We start from the raw sequence: 23,047 nt of genomic DNA, 5'->3' as shown, positions 1-23,047 counted from the left end.
ACCTTGGAAAAAAAGGTCAAATTTTGATCTAGACTAATTCTCTTTGGTCTCATGTGTAACAGCATTGTTTGTAGTCTAAGTAATGCACTTCCACTAAAGTGAATTCCTTTCACTCAAAGTCCCAATCACAAAGTAGATGAGGTTGGAAGGGACCTCTGCAAGTCATCTGGTGCAAGACCCCTGTTCAAGCAGGGCCTCCTAAAGACAGTTTTCCAAGATGGCTTTTGAATATCTTCAAGGGGGAAGACTCCACAACCTCCCTGGGCAGCCTATGCCCATGCTCAGTCACACTCTCAGTGAAAAACAGTTCTCTGATGTTCAGGCAGAGCTTTCTGCATTTCCAGCTGGGCCCCTTGCCTCTGGTCCTTTCTCAGGGCACCACTGAAAAGACCCTGACTTTCCTTTTTGTACTGCCCCTTCAGGTATTTTCAGGCGTTCATAAGACCACCTGAGATTTCTGCTAGGCTGAACAGTCCCAGCTCTCTCAGCCTTTCCTCGCAGGAGCAATGCTGCAGTCTCTTATCATCTTTCTGGCTTTTTATTGGACTCTCACCAATATGTCCATGAGTCTTCTGTATTAGGGAACCCAAAACTGGGTGCAGTACTCCAGGCTGAGGAAAAGGGGAAGATCACATCCCTTGACCTGCTGACAACACTCCTAATGCAGCCTAAGGTACCACTAACCTTCTTTGCTGCCAGGGCATACTACAGCTCACTCAGGAATCTGAGGTCCTTTTCTTCAAAGCTGCTTTCAGAGTGGTTGCCACACAGCAGATACCAGGTCATGGGGTTGCTGCTAGCCAGGGCTTTGTGCTTTCCCTTCTTGATCTTCATGAGATTCCTGTCAGCCCTCTGTATGGCCACACAACCCTCTGACAAACCAACCACTCCTCATTTTTTTGTGTGTTCAACAAACTTGTCCCATCATTCAGACAATTTCATGTTAATGTTCTAAGTTATCTTCTTTCATTGCCAAGTTTCTTTCCCTCTTTCTGTCCATGTTTTAGTAGCTCTTCTCAACAACAGGAGCTCTTGTTCTGAGCTCCCAGCAATTTCAGGCATTTTGGGTGGTATGAATATTCAGAAACCGAAGTGAACCTTTGACTGTAAAACGAGAAACAGAAAATTTTATGTGAATAGGAAATTCAATCTAGGTCATACTGCAATGGCAGAATAAGATGTAATGGAAAGACTAAGTTAGCAGCTAGTTCATTAGCTGCTGCCAGATCATATGTATTCACACATAATACTCCAAACTGCACTGTCCTTGCTGGTATCTCTGTAAAAGGTGTAGAAAACAGTAAAGATGTTTCATCATCAGGTATTGAGGGCTCAAGAAGTAAAACTAGAACTTTGGACTAGAACTGTGCTTCCTCATATTAATGAACTTTTTACCACTCAGATGGAAGCTAATTTATAAATAACTTCTGCTCTGAACCAGTCCTAGAAGAACATAGGTTAAATATGAGAAAAAAAAAGAAATTATGTAGTCTCCTCATAAAATATATTTGGATGAATCAAATCTGATCCAATCTATTGCACTTACTGTACAGTTAACAACAATGATGAATTTGTACTGTTTGGAATCAAGTTTTAACTGGAAATCAGAAAAGGTATAATATATGTGCAGGTATAAACTAATTTGATCCACTAATTTTGAAATGTAAATTTTGTAAGAATTGAATGCCTAAAAATATCTGGAATCATTAGACTATATTAATGCATTGTTCAATTAACTTCCACTTGTGGGAGTTTTGATACAGCTGATGTGTTCTTTCCTTCCAGTCATTATTGTTCTTAAATGATTTTAACCTGGCTTACTTATCTGTGCAAGAAGGTTTTATTTTAAATAGTGGCAAAAACCATTAGGTAGTAGGTTTGGTTTTGTTTCAATAAATTACTCCCTTCTTTGTCAAACTGTTAGCTCTTGATCTGTGAGCTCTGTGTCCTCTATTGTACGTGTAAAATGCCACAAGCCTTCAGCCTAAACATAGATATCTGTATATCACTGTTCCCTTCCCTGCCTCATATAACATTGACTTGCAAAGCATATTTTAACAAGAAATTAACAGATCTTGGGATTTTTCTTTAATGATAACCAAACTTCTTTTCTCTCCTTCTAAGAGTCAGATGAATGACTCAAAATGTTTTGTTGTAATGAAGATGACTAATATCCTTATCATTAAGTGCTTGCACCTATACAAAATGTGCTACATACATCATTTTTTGCTGCTCTGTATTTGTCTGAAATGGATTATAGGAGTTTAATTTTTCTCAGTATCTACATTAAAGTAGAATACTACATAAATAGAAAAATTCCATTGACCCTATATATATTTGCAACACTGTTTCATATTATGGACATATTCAGATTTCCTTTACACTGGCCTCCACCAAGGAAAGTTGCTCACCTAGGGAATAAATTGAGAAGGAAACACAGATCACTGTAATGAAAATCAATGTTAATATAGATCCCATACTTTCTGGGAATAGAAAGAAAACAGGTTGCTGTCTGTTTTGAATAGCTGCATAAAAATGTTGCATGCAAAATAATCTGTCATGAGCTTTTTGTATTCAGAATAAATATTTCTGAATTGTTTTAAACATGGTTCCATTACTTCTTGTACCAGTAGAATTCCAGCTTATTTATTAAAACCTGAGGGCCCATCACATGATAGGTAGTAATCAATAAAACTTGTGCCAACTGATGTAATTCTGTATGTCAAGTCATATTGCTACAGTTCTGTCTCTAGGATGTTACAAAGCGGTAGCTTGTTTGCAGTGTTCTTTTCTACCTTCTTAGCAATGACTCAGGAATTGTTTCTCATAACTATAGCAACCGGAAAAAAACCCCAAATCATATTCCATTCATTTCTGGCAAAAGACAAAAAAATCCACACCAAAAAAAGCAACAGAAAATTCTGCTCTAATGCTCTGTTACTGCATTGCCTCAGATGCATTACTCAAACTGAATAAATTACCTTCTGGTAAGAAACTTGCATGATCAGTCAGTCACATCAGCATGTTGCCAGACCTGACTGATCTAAGCAAACAAACCAACCAACCAATCAACCCACAAACTATATTTGACGTTGTCAGATCATCTGAAACACTACAGCATTCATCCAGATTTACTTGGTATTTTAAGTAATAACCCAGATTTTATGTATAAGATTTTTTTCCCTCTGCATTGAGGAAACTAAGGGAGAGAGGGCTCTTTGGAAGGAAGAAGTTATAAGAACTGAATCATCAAGGATCATGTGGTAAGTTTTATGGTAGAGATTCATGAGGGAATGATGAGGCCAAGATAAGTACTGTCCTTAAAATGCACTACTGCCAGTTCTATGACTCTTCAGGGATCAGCTGTTTAAAGCTGGTTTTGTTAATCTAATATGTATTTACATATATCCAGAGACAGGAAAGGATTTCGGTTGCCATTTGGTTTTTGACAACTGGTCTGCTATTTGGTTCTCATACATTCCTTCATTAATGTCTTGGACATTGCAGGAAAAGAAGACAAGACACCAGGAATGTGGTTTAAGTAGGCCGTGACTTCATAAATAACACATCTGGGAACCATCTGGCAATGACTCGTCCAGTGCAGGTCATTCTTCCTTTGTAATCCATACCACGTGGTGGCAAACTGCCATCAGCCCTCCACCCTGCTAACATGGCCTGAGCATCACTCCTGAGATCCATGGGCCCCCTTCCCCTGCAGAGGTCTGAAAAAAGAAAAAGGAGGCTGTATCTTTACTCAAATGTAACCCCAACCTTCTTTGCAGTCTTCTGTTCTCTTCTCATTTCTGTTTACACTTTGTCACAAAGTGGAGTCCTTAGTCAATAATTACCTTTACTGGAAATTTGCCACAGTGAGGCAACAAATTTTCTACTCCAGCCAAATTCCCACATTATCAATAATTGTTTCCATTAGAGCAGCCAGCATCATATTTCTTTTCAAGTCAGAAATTTTAGTAGAACATAGAATTTTATTGAAAGCATACTCAAAATGAATAGTTACTTGATTTTTCTTTTCAGTTAATTTATAAATCAGCCAAATTCCTGCTGTGATCACCTAAACTTTCTGGTGTGGTGTCCTGAAATCACAATCATTTTACTGTAATATGATCTGGCTGTACTCATGACCTCTTGTCCTAATCTCAGTTCTGCCATTATTTTCCCCTCCATATGTTTTATCACGATTTATCTTCATCCATTCACATGGCTTCTCCCTCATCCTGAATGAGTCAGAGCTATCTTCTGACTCCCTGCTATGCTCTTCATTTGGACTAACACCTACCTGAAAGGGAACAGATGAACTTCCAGAAAAACTGGATTTCTGATGTAAGCCAAATGCACACTATTAGCTGGACAATATATTTATAGTCTGACATACCATTCTGAAAAATAGGCTGAACATGGATATTACTGGAAGTGTCCCCTCCGTGCTCACGTGTCATCTCATAGATATTATCAGCCCCACCCACAGTCTTCTGGGTTCCTATTGCCATGTCTGCTTCAGGTATTATAATATCCATTTGGAATGGAGGGGAACACAGTTTGTGATGATAATGGCTGCAATACATGTTCTTTGACACTGACATTAAACTAAATATTCTTTATGAATTAACTGCTGTCCGTGGAAAGCAACAGTAACATGGCGTCCTTGTCACATGTGAATAGTTTGAGAAATGTGCATTATTATAAATACAGAAATTTACTTCATCACCTTTATTTGTAAAACAACATTGTCAGAAGCAAAGGAATTGTAAGCTGCAAAGATAGTTTTTCTTCATTGTTTTCAAACGCTTGTTTTGTAGATACCTAAGTGAAGGCTCTACCTGAATTCTGTTTGGCCAGTTCTTGAGAAACTCTACAACTATCCAAACCTACTTAAATCTCACATGAAGTCTCCTTTTAGGTGATATACTCCTAAAATAATTATGATCAATACTAATGAAAAAGGAAACAATGCCAGATTGCCTTCTACCTTGTATTCCTAAAAACCACCCCCCCCCCAAAAAAAAAAAAAAAAAAAGAAATATGGTGTCATGCTTTGACAGATTCTTTTTTTTTTGTTGTTTGGGGTTTTTTTCTGTTGGAATCTGAAATGTTTTAGGACAGATTTCTTCACTTAGGAAAGGTGAATGAAGTTATTCATACTTACACACTTCTAGATGTTTTGCATGTTGGCAAAATTTCTACCAAAAATCAAGTTTCCAGAGGCCAACTGTAAATAAATAGGCTCCTTGCTGGAAAATTCTCCCAATCTTTGGCTCTTTCCCTCCTTGATTGTTTTGAGATATATTTTTTTTTTTTTTTACTATTTCTAAAAATCAAATTACTATCACCTTTTCAACTGGGAAAATTTACTTGCCCCATAAAATATCAACCTATATTAAATGGCTATTATGGCTGACAGTAGACCTACTCTTCTTTTTAAAGTTAAAAAAAAAAAAGAAAATTAGAATCTCTCAAAACTAAGTACCCTAATTTTTGTTTTGTCTTTAAGAAGAAAAAGGGTCTGGTCATTACTTAAAACACAGATAATGGGGAAGTATAAATTTCAAAGTGACTTCCCAAAATATTAAAGGTACCATACCTGTAGTTAATATTTTTTAATACTGCAGTCATGTTAATGATTTTAACAGTACTAACAGATTTGGTGAAGAGTTGTTTTAGTCTCCAGCTGAATTAACTAATTGTAGCCCTGAATAGAGAAGGCAATTCACTATTTTTCATATATCCCAAACTCATTGGTAAAAAAAAATATATATAGGCAGCAAACTTTTGTCTTCTTATGGACTCTTAAACTAAAGAGAAGTTCACTATGGTGATTGTTCTCATAAAACTTTGAACTTTAGCCGGTCCACATATCCATAATCACACTATAGTGCACTTCTATGAATCTGCATATCTTTTGAGTTGATCTGCTGAAACTACCTGGACTTTTTACTAAAAGGTGGATTTAGACAGAAATTTACTTAATAATGTTCTAGCTCATCAGTGTGTGAAGCTCAGTGAAGAAAAGAAAGAGTGAGTTTGACTCCTGGCCCCTGGGTGATGATGGGAGACAGCCTCTCAAAATTAGTCCTGCTGGTATGGCTGACAGAGGTTCGTAGACCTCTAATCCTTTGGTCACAAAAAAGCAGATAAACACACAAATACTTCTGCTCTCTGCCTTCTTTGTGCAGCTTCTTCTTCTAGGACCAGTCAGGTGCTGAGAGAGTTCTGTAGAGCTATACATGCACATGTATACATTTAAGCAGAATGTCCTCAAGGGAAACCACTCTGTGCATGAACAGGAGCCAAGAAGTTGAACCCTTTAATTCACCAGCCACCTACTTCTCTCTTCTCCATGCCTGACAAGAGTCTGAGCATCCAAAGAGAATGTGAGTTGAAAAGATGATATAAAAATCAAGTCTCTGTTGGCCCAGATTGCTTCCTAAGCCTCCAAAGATGTGGAATGGATTCTCCAGATGCACAGTGCACAGGCATCTGTTACAATGCAAAGTTTTTTAAAGAATTCTCCAGCATTTTGATTCAGAAGCTTTCTCTTGTTCCTAGAGCTTCACATAATTATATCATTCCCTAATTGCTATTGAGAGAATGTGCTTTGAGTTGCAAACTGATGAGAAGAGCAATAATTAAGAGGATATACCAAGTACATCTGCCTTAAGCAAAAGTAATTTGCAATGCTGAATTAATGCATTCTTTGTCTATCAGTGATATTTGGTGCCACATTTGCTTCTGTTATTGTTTTGGGCATATTTATTTATTCTGACTGATTCTGTCTCCCCAGAGTGTGCTATTTCCCCAATCTCACATTCTCTTTTATTTCCTGAATAAATGTAAAAATAAATATGCCAGGAGAATGCCTCTCTGTGATATCCTACACAAAATCAAAAGCTTTTTTTTATTACCATTTACCAGTAACTCATAAAACACATACATATCTTTTGACAGAGCCAACTGTTGTCTGAGATGTAAATAATTTTTTAATTAATTTTATTTGAGAAGCATTATTTTCCACCTAATATTATCCATTCCAAACTTCTTTTCCACTATCATTTCAATAATCTTTCTCATGATTCTAACAGGCACAATGATTATGAGATCAATTTAATTTTTGGAGGGCATTATTATAGTTACTACTTTACCTAAACATGTCTCCTGAAGATCTTTCCACCATACAGATTAGCAAAGGTAAATCTGCAACAGGATTTAGGTGTTGAACTACTATTGCAATATTTTTGGTATGCTACCACCATCCTCTTTCCCAGTGCAAGGCATGAGGTAAGTTGGGTTCTTGGCAGTTGGCTCAAAGCAGCTAAAGGTGAGTGGAGAACCCTTCACTTTCAGCTAAGGATATGCATAGATTGTTTGCACTGTGTTTCTCAGAGAGGCTCAACTGAGTGTGGATTTAGCCTGCATAAAGTGCTTCCTTCTATTCTGGAGGCACATCTGGAATCCCTTTCCTGAATGAGGCACCTATACCAAGACAATAATTTCCCGAAAAATAAAACCTGTTGGGATTTTTGGTTCCATTAAACTCAGCTGCCTGGTTAAGGCATATCTGACTGCTTTAACTACATGGAAGGATGTATGTGGCCTGTGTGTAACTGTGTTTTTCCATACCCCACTCAGAGCATACTCCTGTCTGTTGGGATAGTACACTAGCCATGAAGGTATAGTAGATTTTGGGGAAAAAAAATCCTAGCTGCTTTTAAAGCCTTTTTGTACAAACTACTTACATATTCACTTGAAGGAAGGAGTAGGAGCTGGATTTCCCTGGTGAGTGATTTAACCACCAGGCATTCTAACTCCCTCTCTGGCCTAATGAATATTTCATATTTTATTCTGTGGAACAACATATTATGCAATCATTCAATTAAGCACTGTCTCATAATGCATATGCACAAGGTGTTATTCATGAATAACACCACTGAAGCTGAGAGGCTTGTTTTGTAAAATAAAAAATGCTGTTCTTCATTATTAAGCACTACATCTTTATTGTTCTGCTGTTGAAAGCAGAGTTCACGTTTGGAAACAGTGTATCAACCAGCCATTATTGAAAATATCACTAAAGCCCAGTTAACTTCTAAACCAAAATGGAGAGGTTTGGAGAAAAAGAATCATGGTCTTTCTCCATCACCTGAAGCATCTTCACCTCTCTTTAAAGATACAGTCAGCTTCAAGGGGAGGAAAGACAAGAACTGGAGCCCAAAGAGTAGAAATACCAAATATTTGGGTATAGGAACCCAAATGGAGGCAGGGATTTCAAAAGACAGAAATGAGAGAGGAAAAGGAGAGCAAAGAAGAACTGAAATTTCAGGGGAGAGAGACCAATGTGTTACAAATACTTTTTTTTCCCCAGACCTGAATAAAGAGAATTGGTGCAATTGACTCTTCCTCAGGGAAAAAGCCTAAGTAAGGGAAAGATGAGAGGGAGATCTCAAGAAGATAGCTTATCTGGCAAAAGCAGTTTGCTGTTTTTCAGGAACTTAGCTTGCTCTGCTTCAAAAGAGCACAGGTGAAGGCTGAAGAGGCCTAAGAGGAGATTATTTATAAACTTGCCTTAGCAAGTGTCAGAAACAGAAAATTTTGAAACCCTGAATTAAATCATCATGCTAGAAATTTTTTACTTTGTATAAAGCTTGTGTAATATTTCCTAAAACACATTTACTGCCATCTATGAAGATTTAACCATCCTTTTAACAGTATTCTGAAATGGATCCAAATGTACTCGAATCTGTCACATACGGGTAAGCTGGAATGGCTACAGGTAGCTGGAGATACCTTCTGAGCTTCCTGAACACCCCCAGTACTCATGGAGCTTGCTGAACACAAATGACACATGAGTGGGCAGTCAACTCTTGTGAGTCTGCCTCATGACAGTGGAGAAAAATGTAGGATGTGAGCTGTGCTAAGAAGCCATATTAGAGTTTGATTTGTAGTTACGGGAGAGACAAGGGGAAAGGAGACAGTGATGAGGACAGTAAGAGGGATCAATCTGTCCTTTAGCTCCTTAGGTTAGGTAACATAAGGTCATGCATAAATATCTGTTGCTACTGACAGGGCTATTAAGGGGCCTGATTCCCCATTACAGGAGCTCTTACACTTCAGGAGTGGGATTTGTGCATACAGGAACTTAAGGAAGAGCTATGTCTATGTGTTTTCCATAACTCTTTTGTTTACAAGGTAATTAAGTCTTTAAATTTTCAAATAAAGACATATGTTTATATGCAATTTTGACCTTGTAGAAAATAGAAAAATTGCTACAGTAATATCAATCAATTGCAATCATGAGTGTTTGTCATTCAGCACCACCATGAAGAAATGAGGAGACAGGATAGTCAAATGTTTATAAACTCAGCTATGGTTGCAAAAAGATACAAGAATATAATTTTAAAGTCTGTTTTCTCTGTGTTTTTGTTGCACTGTATTACTAAATGCTGGCATGAAATCAAGATCACTGCTTTTTTCATTCTCATTCCTATACTGTCCACTTTAAGTCATACTAATTTGCTTTTTCAAGTTTTAAAGTATTCTAACCTTTTGTTGTCCTCTTTCAAAAATAGTCTGCTATAAAAAGTCTATATTGATCCCCTGCATTAATCCTTGATGAGAACTCCTGCATTGAGCTAGTTTGGCCAAATTTCCTTTCCAAATTAAGTTACTCAAGGTCAAATCTGCTACTGTTCAAGCCATTCTCTTCAAGCGTAATATGCAAAGCTAGACTTTCAAGGTGTGTGAACTTGGACTAGAAGTGTTGTTACTCTACAAGTTCCCAAGTCATTTTGCATTTCAGTTTTCAAAAAAGTTGTGCACTTCAGCAACAGAGAGCTAAATCCTCCCACAACTCTCTAAGAGCTAAACACCCCATGACTTTATTACATCAGTCAGCACTTCCTGAGAGTTTCAGAGAATATATTATCTTTTGAGGTAGTATTGCAGTGTACAAACAACAAACTTGAAAAATTGGTGATATTATCAGAGACCATGTAGGATCCAGAAACACATTTCAGATTGTATTCAAGAGCATCACTAGTTTTGCTGTACACTTAAAAAGGAATACAATTTACAGGGTGCAATTAGAGTACTTCAGAAAGTGACCAAAACTAGAAAATCCACAATGCCTTGAATAATTTCATGCATTTTTATAGCTATAGCTGTAGGCACTTCATGCAGGTGAGATTTAGTGCTAAGTTTGTCAAGTCAAAGGAAAGCTTTTCCTCACTGCATTGATTAGGATCTTTCTCTCTAATCATTTAGTAGTTAAGCCTCATACCATTCTGCACTGTATTTCTGGGAGGCTTCACTATTTCCTGAGTGATGCTTTCTCAAGGAGATGCTATTCACTATTATTGTGCAAGGTCTGTAGCCATCTGAGAGAGGCTGAAAAATCCACAAGGTGACTGAGTAACAAGTAGTTTGGCATTGAAATTATATTTAGGAGTGTAATTTAAGAATGTGATTTTATATTAATTAGCTAATAAGTTCAGTTAAGGCCCTTAAAATTCACTCAGACTGTGGGACCTCTGTTTCATAACTATGTGCATAAAAGTATTCTGGTTATAAGAATAAAACCAGAATCAGATATTCAGAAAGTAAAAATTATAATCTCCTTTCAACATGTTTATTTAAAAGCATCAATGTTCACTCCTTTTTCCTCTAAAAATCAGTTAATTTTCAATAATTTAATACTGGCCTTACTGTGCGTTTAATTGTAAATATTTTATACCATTCTTTTAATGGAAATTTTTTATCTTGAGCTTATTTTAATGTGATTTTGTGCTACACAATGAGATGGACAAATCAGTAGTTTTGGCTGTCCCTTTGTTCATTTTTGCAGTAAAACTGTTTTTTATTGAAATATTGAATCACATCAGAACTTAAACTTTTTCTGCTGCTTTTCTAAGTGAAAAAATCCCTACCTAGTGTTTTAAATAAATTTAATTTCCAAATACCTTAAAAATACTCTGACTGTTTAATCCTTCTTTTTTGCTAGAATAGGAAAAAAACCTCTTCTCTTTGTATCTCATCCTGTCACCACCACTAGCTGAGGTTAACACATTGTCTGTCTACTTTTAATAGAAACATTCCTCATGTATTCTAACAAATCACATATATCTGAATTCTACATACAAAGCTGTAATTCCATTGAGAGTTTGTGGTGACATTGATAAATGATGTCACCAGAACCCTTTGCTTGAATTACAATCTTAATTACGTACACCTGGGTTCTTAGTATTCCTTATATTATTTCTGTCATAGCACTATCTTGTCCTATTCTTACTCTGATGCTAATTTGTTTTATCAGTAGCCGAAGCATTGCAGCTTAGCAAAGCCTGTCCATGGTGTTTAAATGACTGTAAATTTCTTCCTTGTTATTGCTGTTTTAAAAAAGAGTGCAGCAGTAAACAACAAAGTCATTTTTTGTATGAAGATGATGCAGGTTTTATGTAAAGTTTTTGAAAATTGTTTTTGTTCTCCACAGAGTTTTCTTACTTAGGACTATCCAGCACTCCTGGCTGCTTCTACTTGCTTCGTGTCTCTTGAGAAAAGAAGAGCAAAAAGGTTTGGTTACTGAGTTATTTTTGTGGGAGAGGAATTCCCATATGACTGAAGGTGGGAAACACTGTGTATGGTAAGCCTGAAAATGAGAAATACAAGTTTCTTCTAGTTCTCATTCTCTGGGGTTTTTTTTCTATATTCACCTTGTGAACCTAACCAGGATTACTTTTGTCACAGAAAATATAAAAGACTCTGCTTTGAGTGCATGTGTGGCCAATGGAATCTCTTTAAAAATGATCAATCAGGCTGTGGCTTGCTTTGCTCTGGAAGCCCCTTGAAGAGACAAGCTTACAGAAAAGGTGATTAAAAGTTCCCAAATCCACTTTATCCTCCTCACATTTAAAAAATATGAAGAAAGCATAGGCTTCTAGGACATAACTCGTATCTGTTCATTATGTTTATTTAACTTGAAGAATGTAGGTCCTATCCTGTAGAACACTCACAGTTTTGCACTGGCAAAAAGTTCAGAGCTAAAGGCTAGCATATTATTTTTTAACTTAGTCTTTAGTCAGGGAAATGTATTCATAATCTGGGTCAGAATTGAAAAAGGACTTGGCAGATTTTGGTTCTTATATCCATTTATTCCTTCTCCTTTTTTTTTTTTTTTTCTCTAAGCTTTCTCCTATTTCTGTAAAAAAAGTCTGAATTGCACCCTCTAGAAAAATATACATTTCTGCTTCCTTCATTGCCAGACTGGTCAGGACTGAATATTAACACTCATCTTCCTACTGTCACTACTGATCACACATTCTTTTTTCTTTCTGCAACAGCAATCTGCAAAAGCCTGAAACAATAGGAATCGAAATGCTCTGAATTTTGGACGATTCTGTAGTGCAATTTCAGGAGAAAAACTTAAAAATAAAGAGTACTGTGGACATAAATCTGGACAACCCTGTCATAAGTACCATTTGTGTACCAAAATTGTTTTAAGGAAATGTTACTTACCTTTCAATTTATTCAGGATGACTAGTATATTTATGGTCATTATCTACTTGCATATAAACAATCACATACTCTCAAGCCTACACTACAGAAACAACTCCTTCTTGTCTCAACTCTCCACCACTGAAAATTTTTACTTAGATTATTTTTCTCGTCAGTTGTTACATTTCTCTTTACAGTCTCAGTTCCTTTTCATGAGACGCATGGGTCCAAATGAGCCTTTGAACTTTTCCCACGCTGTTTCTTAAGCATTAGGTCTGTTCTGATGGCTCTTCCTGTCCCAGAAGCATATGACAAGTTCTTTCAGAAAACATTCAGTCGCTGTTCCATTCCCTGGAGAGACCCTAACTTTTATAGTTCCACAGCCTCTAAAATGCTAATTAGACCCTTATCAACCCATGAGTTGTAATTCTGAACTTTGTATATTTCTCAGTTAATCCAGCTTCTGTCACTAATCATGACCTTCTGGAAACTGCACAAGCCATCACAACAATGAAGAATACTGAAAACTCTTGGAAGCTGGCTCAAAAGCCAGTACTGTCAGGTCTGAAAAAATCTAAGCCTGCCTTTACTTTACTAATCCTTTAAACACTTAGATCAGTTTTCAGTAGTCTTTTTCACACTTTGTAGGGATATACTTTTCAGGTCTTGGCATCTAAAGCCCACTTTGACTTCAGCCAAGGTTTGAATTCCATGCTAGTTGTTTTAAACATACCATAATACACCAGTTTCCCATTCTGGTACCTCTTACATTTTTGAGAGTGTATAAAAGGCCATTTTTTTTGTGCAACACAAGATACAAAGAGTCTTTTTCCTCCTTTAGTTGATATATATGTATGTGAACACATGAAAATTTGCATAGCTGCTCTTCTTGAATGGCTTTTTTTCCATCATTCCAAGGTCTGAGTCATGCAAGTTATTGCCTAAAACTTGGAGCCCATTCTGAAAAAAGTGAGCCAAATAAATAACTAGATGAAGCACAGATACTGTTATAAACTGCTGGAAAGATTTGAAAAAGGTAAGCTCTTTCTGGTTTACTAGTTTTACTTTGGTCTTTCTGTGATCCTCAGTAAAAAAATTCAGAAACTAGGGGAAAAAATATTGCTGGAAATTTAACATACATGGCTTACTAGGCAGAACTTAATCCACATAAGTTTCCTTAAAGAGCAGTGAGCCAATAGACCTAAATTAAATATTTGGAGTTCAGAAACGTAAAGCTCCATTGAATTAGAAGTTTTACAGAATCTCAGTGCTAACATACATTTCCACGCCTGGTAAAAATTCATGTAGAAAACTGACTCATGTTAGAGAGAAGAAGCAGGGGAACAGATTCCTGCGGTGGGGATCCAGTTCTGTAATTTTCCTACTAATTTGTGCTTGTGGAGATGGAAGAAGTTTCTATGTAACTAGAGAACCTAACCGGACAATATTCTTATTATTTTCAAATTAACTTTGTCATTGTTGAATAGTGCTTAGGGGTAGCTCACACAGAATAGGTATGGTCTGGAACAGAAGTAAATTAAACTGTCCCTGAACTGCTTATTTTAATTGTTTGGGAGTTACATCTCAAGCTGTGTTCTTCCTCAAAGACTGTGTGTTAGGATCAACAAACTATTCAGCTTGCTGTTTTAAGCAGGCACATGGACTTGTATGGCTTTCTTTCTTTGTTTATTGTGAGCCACTCACTGATTTTTCTTTTTTTATCTCAGTTTCAAGCCCATATATAACGGGGATCCACATGAAGGTGTAGGATTGACAAATACTTCACTGCACATTCCTAATGTCACTGCTTGAAAAGAGTTGGGGTTTTCCCCCTGTATTTCTTCTTTCTCTGTCTTTTGTTTCCTTCCCCCAAAACACACTTCACCTGTCTCCCCATGTTAGAGTGAACTCTTCCTTACACAATAGATATATTTTTCTTCCAAAGTTGAATGGGATCCTAATTAGATAAGGGTCCCTTTAGTGTTCTAGTACTACAAGACTTTAATAACAGCAACAGCTGATCTTGCAAGCAAGCACTTATGACCTGTTCTTGGACATGAGATGTACATAAATTCCAGTGAATTTAAGAGTTTTAATTTGTCCATGCTCTTCTCAGGGGGGTTGGAACTAAATGATCTTTAAGGTCCCTTCCAACCCAAACCATTCCATTATTCTAGGAATGCTGATACAGATTTATACTCAAAGAACTAAATCAGATTTTTTTACCCTTTGTCTCAAATAGTTTGCTTCAAAACTTTCCCATGTTCAACAGAGCCTTTTGGGAGTGGGCAAATGCAATTTCCAAATCTAGTACTTTTAATTCTTGTTTTAGTAAGCCATACACAGTTATTAAAAAATATATATATATATAAAAGCTCCCTCTACATCAGTTAGTGTCTTGGAATACAGATTTTCTAATCTTTATTTGAGATTCTAAAATAAAACAACAGGATAAAAAAGAATACATTGGTCAGTGGCCCCTGTCCTGACCATATCTGGGATGCAGACTCGCTCACAGTCATCAGTCCAAGCTGAGCCACTCTCAGTCATACTGGGTGGCTGCTGCCTCCACACTCTTCTATCTGCATTTCACAGAGGAAAGAAAATGATTTCAATCCTTCCTGGTGCACTCAAGTTGAAGGAAGGGGAAATGTACTGCAAGCAAGCAAATGTCTCACAAAAAGGGAGAGGACAATGCCGTTATACTTTGTTCTTCTCTTCCCAGAAATCGTGTGTTTGCCATTTTCTCCAATTACTGCACAGAACAACTTCTTTCCTCTGCATTCCTCCTCCTCCTCGTTATGATTTCCCCACCTTTGTGAAGCCCAAAACCAGAGGCCCTATCATTAATCTTCTTTCCCAAAGTGTTTAGGTCCATGAGATCTGGCTTTAATTACCAGCCATGAGAAGAACTAATTACCCTGGCCTAACAGAGACAGGATGACGGAAGGGGGGTGGTGGTGTGAGAATCTGACAGTGCACATCTTGGCTTATTAGATATTCCCATTGCTACTTCTCTGTCACTTGAAAAGAGAGATAAAAAGACAAGTAAGCAGGAGTTACTCCAAGTTTACAAATGCCTTCAAAGATACCTCTGTGGGAATTTAAGTTTTTCTTGTGGAAGTACTTGTAGAGTGCAGAGAAAACAGATAGCACTTCCAACAGTGAATGCATAATCATAATGAGTTTACCAGTGACTCAAAGCTGAGCTATGCAATCCTAAAATAAGCATTACATATGTGGGAGTCTATAATTCTCAATCAAGGGACAAAATGTTTCACTGCTTTAAATGTAAATAAGCTACTTATCCTTCTGTCAGCTGAGGTTGGATGTGGCCAGATCACTTCTGAAAAGTTCTCAATTTCTCTGGAATTGAGTTAGTTCATAACACATTTAATATCTCCAAAATATACTTTTTTGCTTTAATAATCTTCTTATTTAGCAGGGAAGACAGATTAGAACACTGACTTACAAATAAGCACTCTATATTGAATGAAGCTACAGCTTGTTGAAGTTAAATCACTTCAATATTTCAGTCAATAAAATCTGTTGTTTCTCTGATCATTCCATGTACATAAATGAATTGACTGAATGATTTAAATTATCAAGTATAACACAGGAATAGTATTTAAAGGGAAGGCTGTCTGTGGCAACTTTATGTTACTTAGTAACTGGGACAATATCATTAAAAATGATAAGTGAAATGGGAGCCATTCCAGGAAAAATACATAATGTCTGAGCTTGCAGCTGAAACATCTTGCAGAAGGCTAGAAAAGCCTAAAAAGGTTGTAACTTCTCTGGAGAATCTGGCATTCAGCTATTGGTTTTGGTGGTTAATGGGCCTTTGGTTGTGTTTGTTTGATTGATTTTGTTGTTTTGGTTTGGTTTTTGTTTTGTTTTTTGTTGTTGTAGTTTGGGGATTTTTGTTTGGTTTTGCTTGTTTTTATTTGTTGTTGTTTTCTTTTTCTTTGTTTTTTCTCTGACTGAGACCTGTAGCATAACACATCTGGCACAGATGTGGCATGGTATGGAGCTTCTGCCCAGCACATCACCAGCTGTGCTTCACCTTTCTCTGCTCTCATAGCCAGCACTGCTTCATCCTCTGCTCTGTTCCCAGCATACTCAGCAGTTCTTCCTTAACTAGGGAATCTGTACCAGGGATATTACTGATGCTTGGAAGATACCACATTGACAGGTATCATCAGTCATCCCATGCTGCTTTGTGATTTTAAGGTATCTGAAGCCATCCAAAACATAGAGTTAGCTCAGCTTCCAAAAGCAATGTTCCTATGCTAATGTGCTGCTCTGCCTGGTTTAATAGATGCTTCTTCCTACCTGGTTTTAATGTAAAGTACTGAAAAACAGCGGCTCTTTTATTGCCCAGCATGCTATGCAGCAAGCCGTTTCCTCATAAATGTAATGTCTGCAGAAGCTATCCTGCTGTGCCATCACACCCAAAGCATTGGATCACCTTAACTGCTAGGTGCTTCGTGCTACATTATTAATTACTGCAAGGCTTTTAAAGTTCATTTACTTCAGTAAGATTTTGGTCCATTTACTATGATTCATGACTCAATCTACGATGCAGACTCAATCATTTTTAATTGTCCCAGCTATGGCACCTGTCTTATGAGAATTAGGAAAACAGTGCCTATCTGAATTTTCTTTAATTGATTTTGTTAGAAGGCCTAGATTTTGGGGGATGTTGTTGAGGGCCAGTAGCATTTCTATATCATTTTGTTGGTTTGGAAGGGGTAGGAGAGGGAGCACTGTATGACAAAGTATCCTATGGGTTTCATATATAGCATGAAAAAAAATTTGTCATCTAAGTTCTCAGTCTAAAATTGTTTTGGGTTTGTTTTTTAAACACACCTAAGATGCTCAGATTGCATAGAGAAACTATTTTCAGTTATCTCGATGCCTCCAATCATTAAACCTTCTGGACGACAGACAAACTGTGTTGAAGAGCTGCTGTGTCAATGTGGCAGCTGACTCATGACTTTCATGCACACATAAAAGTCAACAGAAAAATTTTTGTTGATTTGCTGAGTGCTGTGCAATCCTTCAGGTATCTGAAGTCATCATCCATCTGAAGTCGCCTACAATAAATACATTAATTAAAGATACATTAAGTAACACATTATCTAATGCTTTTCCAAGTCTTATCAATAATGAATGCTGCAAGTATTTGTATATTCAGGTTGCTGCTCAACCTTGTGTGACAGACCAGAATCAAATTACTCCACCATGAATGGCCTGTAAGAGACCTGGGGCAGTAAGTGATGCAGACTGTGCAACGGCAGAAAGGAATGCACGTGTTTCTGAGCTCAGTTCACTTTGGCTACAGGCAAGCATTTATTTTCTGCATTATATGAAAGACTAAAAGAAGTTTTATGGCCTGTGTAATGCAGAAAGCAAACCTCTCTGGTCATAATTGTCTATGAATTCCAGACTAGGGATTCCCAGTCCACAAATCCCAGCTAATCTGTTTTTTTCTTCTCAGTTCCACAGGACCAATGGTCATAGGGAGTGGTGAGTTTCACACAGGCAATCATTTCTTCACTTCCTGGGCTGATGTTTAGTGAGGTGCAAAAGATCAACCTTTTCCATCAGACCAACTAGAGCCACGTGAGTAATACAAGTATCATATGGAAAGTGGGAAGGAAGGAAGGAAGGAAGGAAGGAAGGAAGGAAGGAAGGAAGGAAGGAAGGAAGGAAGGAAGGAAGGAAGGAAGGAAGGAAGGAAGGAAGGAAGAAAGGAAGGAAGGAAGGAAGGAAGGAAGGAAGGAAGGAAGGAAGGAAGGAAGGAAGGAAGGAAGGAAGAAGGAAAGAAAGAAAGAAAGAAAGAAAGAAAGAAAGAAAGAAAGAAAGAAAGAAAGAAAGAAAGAAAGAAAGAAAGAAAGAAAGAAAGAAAGAAAGAAGAAAGAAAGAAAGAAAGAAAGAAAGAAAGAAAGAAAGAAAGAAAGAAAGAAAGAAAGAAAGAAAATTTTAAAAATCTTAAAGGAATATTAAATTAATTCCTTAAAGGAATAATGGAAAATTAAATTATTTTTATATTATGTAAGATTCATAAATCAGTAAAGAGAGAAATCAACTAAAAGATTTATGAAATACTTCTTATAGCAACAGTTTATAAATTATATTTTAAAAGCAGAGGTAGCAGTACATGACAGAATTATTTAAAATATATTGCAGGTAGATTTTTTTCAACACTTAATTATTTAATGTGCAACTTTCTAGTTTGTCTTCAAACTAAGCACTTTTACAAGTTCTCTTATTTTGAACTGAAAATGAGGATTTAAAACAGTGAGCTCTAATGCCTCAACATTGAATTAGCTCCTGCATATTATATGATTGTTTAAATAAATTTTTTAGTGTCAACAAAATCTTTCTTGAACAAATAACTGCATATCACCATATACTTTTCACACTATCTGTTCGAAAACAATTGTGTGTCATGGAAATGAAGAGTTATTTCAATAAAAATCCTAAGCAATTTGATCAAGGGATTTTTATGCAGTATTAACAGGGTCGTCAGACAGGCAATGTGGGTAACCACTTGATAAAAATGTGTTAGAAATAAAATAGCAATTACAGCAATTAATAGCTATGGAGAAAAAGCAAAAGAAGATCTACGTTGTGGCAAAACACCAAAAGATTATATAGATAATTAATTTTAAATGTAGATAGTATTTTTCACCCTAGCAGGTTTTAAACTGGTATAAACAGTCTCAGTGAAATGCCTATTATATATGGGGTAGAGGGAAAACAGAGCTGCTCTTTATTGCTCTACAGCAATGCTGTACTACATGGCTTTGGATGGGAAAGGAAGAACACCTTTTCTCTGTGGAAACAAGTGGGGATTTTGAGGGTGCAGACTATTTTTACCCAGATTGATTTTGGGCCAGGCCATCAGCTTTAAGACTCTTGCTGTCGTAAATGTCACATGAAATCTCTGAAATTCCCACAGACAGCAAGGATATGTCTTTGTAAGAATACCATGTAAGCCACAGAGTTTCTGCAAGTATGATTTGCACCCAAGTATCTGTAGGATTTAGAAAAATGGTCACAGATGGCTGTGAGCCTACTACCTCCTAGTTCTCTGACTTTCTTTCAGAAGAAGCTGTTCAACTAATATACCAATGTGGGCTGACGCTCAAGTCCTGAAAACACGTGAAGGGGTCACAAAGCAGGTGATTCACCTGATCATCACATGATGCAGGTGTATTAACAACACCACCTATCACTTCACTCAGAGTAAACAGTTTGTAGATGTGTCCATGAATATTAAACTCACTTCAAACAGCAGGGAGCAGGCAACCTGTTTGAAATATGAATGTGAGCTTACAAATCACCCACTCTTGAGGGACTTTCCCCATCAGACTCCAAGTCAGGAGGGAATCTAGTTCTAACTTTGATGGTTCCTACAGTGTTAAACCGGATTTCTTTCAAAACCCAATTCATTTAATCTCTGCCTATTTTTAAAACACCCCTCCAAAACCTTTGCTGCCCAAAAGGTGTTTGCAAAGTCACTGTGGCCATATAATAGTTTAGATCCTCTGTTGTCTCAGCTGGTTGGATTTGGGGCTGTTTTTATTTCTTCGCATTTTGTGGGGAGGTCTTATCATTTACTTAAATAATTTCTTTGCTTTAATTACATTCCATTTTACAATGGCCTTATTACTGTGCCACTGAGAACCAAAAACCCCTCACTACTATGGTTTACTTACCATTGTTTGATATCACACCATTTACTAAACTTTCTAGACACCAACAGCACTGCAGGCCACTAAAACGTGGTATCTATTCCTAATAAAACTCATGGCAACCTTGCTGAAACCAGTTTTAATATTAATGATTTGGGGAAAAAAAATTTAATTCTCACCTGACCAGCCCAATCAGGAGAGGACAGGTTTCCAAAAAGGTATCTTTCCATTGGATTCAATCAGAATGTAACCAATACAAAGAATGCATGGGCTTTACTTGAGAATGTCTTTCCTTGTGTGGTTTATGGAAGTCCTGTAGTATTTTATCACTGTTGTTCTAAGTTAGCTGATTTAAGGTACTTTATAAAGCTTAGATATGAAAAAGGAAATGAGAGTCCTCATTTTCACAGAGTTCTCAATATACAGGTATATAATATGTAAAATCTTTAATGCAAGTAGCCTACCCCTATGCTAACTGCTTTATTGGAAAGCTCTATTCTCATTTTCAGTGGTATCTTTTTATATCACCACACATTCTTCTAAACTTCCATATTTAAAAATTGATTTGAAAAGAACAAGCTAGCTCTATGCTGTACTAACATATCAGTGCTAAATTCTTAATTAAACATTGTCTGTCACATGAGCCAGTCACCCCTGAGGGTTCATTTTTGTGTGAGAACTATTCTGTGGGAGTATTTTAGATAGGATTGATTCCCTGCCTAATTTCACTACTCTAATTTAAAAAAATGTTACATATACAGATATGCAAAAACTGTGTTTTGAAAGTGCTTGACTGTGTGTCAAGAAAAATGGCAAAATACAAGTTCTTACAGTTAATATTAGCCTTGTCAACATGATATATGTGTTTTAGAGGCATTTTAATCTCTAGTTATTCTGATGTGGTCATGGTGGAAAACTAATACAAAATACAGAATCATGACAATTAAAATAATTCCTCTACTTGTAGTCACAAAACATTGGATATCTGCATTTTAGAGCCACAACTGAATGCCATATGAAGTTTTGAATCTATTAAAATCATTGTGCACTTTGACATTGACCTTTTGCCACTCAGCAAATATTTCACTGATATAATTTATGTGGTATCAAAGGGTAGAAAGAGGTAGAAAGAATGTCAGCAGTGTGTGACACTCTCTTTTATGTTGCTGAAATTATACGGCATTCAACTTTTTTTTAATCTACCTTACAGAGCAACTTGTAATAGTTTTTAAATCTTGGAAATAGATGGAGTCCACAATTTGGATGGGGGCCTTCACTTTCAAGAACATCTGGGCATTTATAGATAAGATTCTGGAAAAGAAAGTTGGCTCATCTTGACGAGTATCAACTGTCCTGTCCAGGTCTCTACTTGCAGAACTCTTACTTTCATTAGAAGGAACATGAAGGCCAAAGAGCAGAGAACAATGTTCTAGCAGTAAGATTCAATATCCTTTAAAAGCATCCTCTCAAGGGAGGTTGCAGGAGATCCATTGCTTGAGTCATTTAAATGAAAACTGGACAAAACTTCAGAGAGTACGCTGTACAGAGCAGTTTTGGATGAGTGGGGGCTGCATAAGTTCATTTATCAAATTGTTCTCAATCCTAGCTTCTGTGATTTTGCAGCAACTTTTAAAGAATGCACAATACACAGAGCTTCCAAAATGGTTGAGCACCAATCTTAGATCTTTAATCTGGAACCACATTCTACAGGTCTTGTTTAAATTATGTCATAAACTAGGGCTAGGCACAGCATGTCTATTACAGGATCATGATCAATAATGGGACTCCACCTTAAAATATCAATGCTATTGTCAAACATTTCCAATTGTGCTCTCAGTTCTTCCACTAACGAAATTGAATAATATAATTGTAAATTTTTACTCTAACTAATACATCATCTTTTTCTTTTGTATTTTGATGATTTAATTTGCTTTTTCTTTTTTTCTCCCAAATTAAAAGCAGTCAGTGCCTAGAATTATTGAATTAAAGTGGAAAATAAAAACCTACCTTTTAGCTGATACATCTGAATCTGCACTGGTTTTGTTCTGGAGCATTTGTATTGAGTTGTAGTGACAATAAACTGTGGGGATTTTTTCAGTAAAATTTTTCAGTAAACAGTAAAATACAGCTTCTGATCCAAGGGTAGTTTTAAGCCAACATCAGTGGACAAGGAAAAACGCCCTATTTTGTAAGTAAAAGCTAACCTCTACCCAGGACTGAACCCAACACAGCAAACATGTACAGCTCAGATGTGCAACACCTCAGGGAAGTGTTTGTGAACCACTCTTGAGGATATTAAGTACGATGAAATCTATAAAACTATATGGTTTTATGCTGTACATAGGTTTAGCGATTAATATCAGCCATATTTATTTTTATTTAGGTCTATGCTAGAATTCAAGCCTTTATTTCCAGAATTAGACACTGAGTTCAGCCATCTATTCCCACTGAACATTAGGCTTTGTTGGCTATCCAATAAAAGTCAATCATAGCATAGCATTTGTGGATAAGAATAACTAAGCCTGCTATGCTTATGAAAATTAAACAGTAGGTTTAAAAAAAAAAAATTAAAACATCCTACAAACTATATCAGAACTGTGTCATGAATAATAGTATATATGCTTAAACCATAAAGAAACCGCATTTGCTACGCAGCTTTCAGATGGTGACTTTTTTTCTTTAATCATGTTTACTGAGCAGTTTTGAGATGTAGACAGGCAGTCACTAGGGACCGAACAAAGATCAGCAAGCTTATTTTAGTAAGGACTTGAACTTGGCCTCAAACTCAAAAGCACAATCTCAGAGGTAAAAGGTTAGTGTGTTAAATGCCCTGCTTTTTGAAT

The sequence above is a fragment of the Lichenostomus cassidix genome, chromosome 2 (genome assembly GCF_008360975.1).
Source record: "Lichenostomus cassidix isolate B80296 chromosome 2, HeHo_3.0, whole genome shotgun sequence".
NCBI lineage: Eukaryota > Metazoa > Chordata > Aves > Passeriformes > Meliphagidae > Lichenostomus > Lichenostomus cassidix.
Note: the sequence above shows the minus strand (reverse complement) of the source record.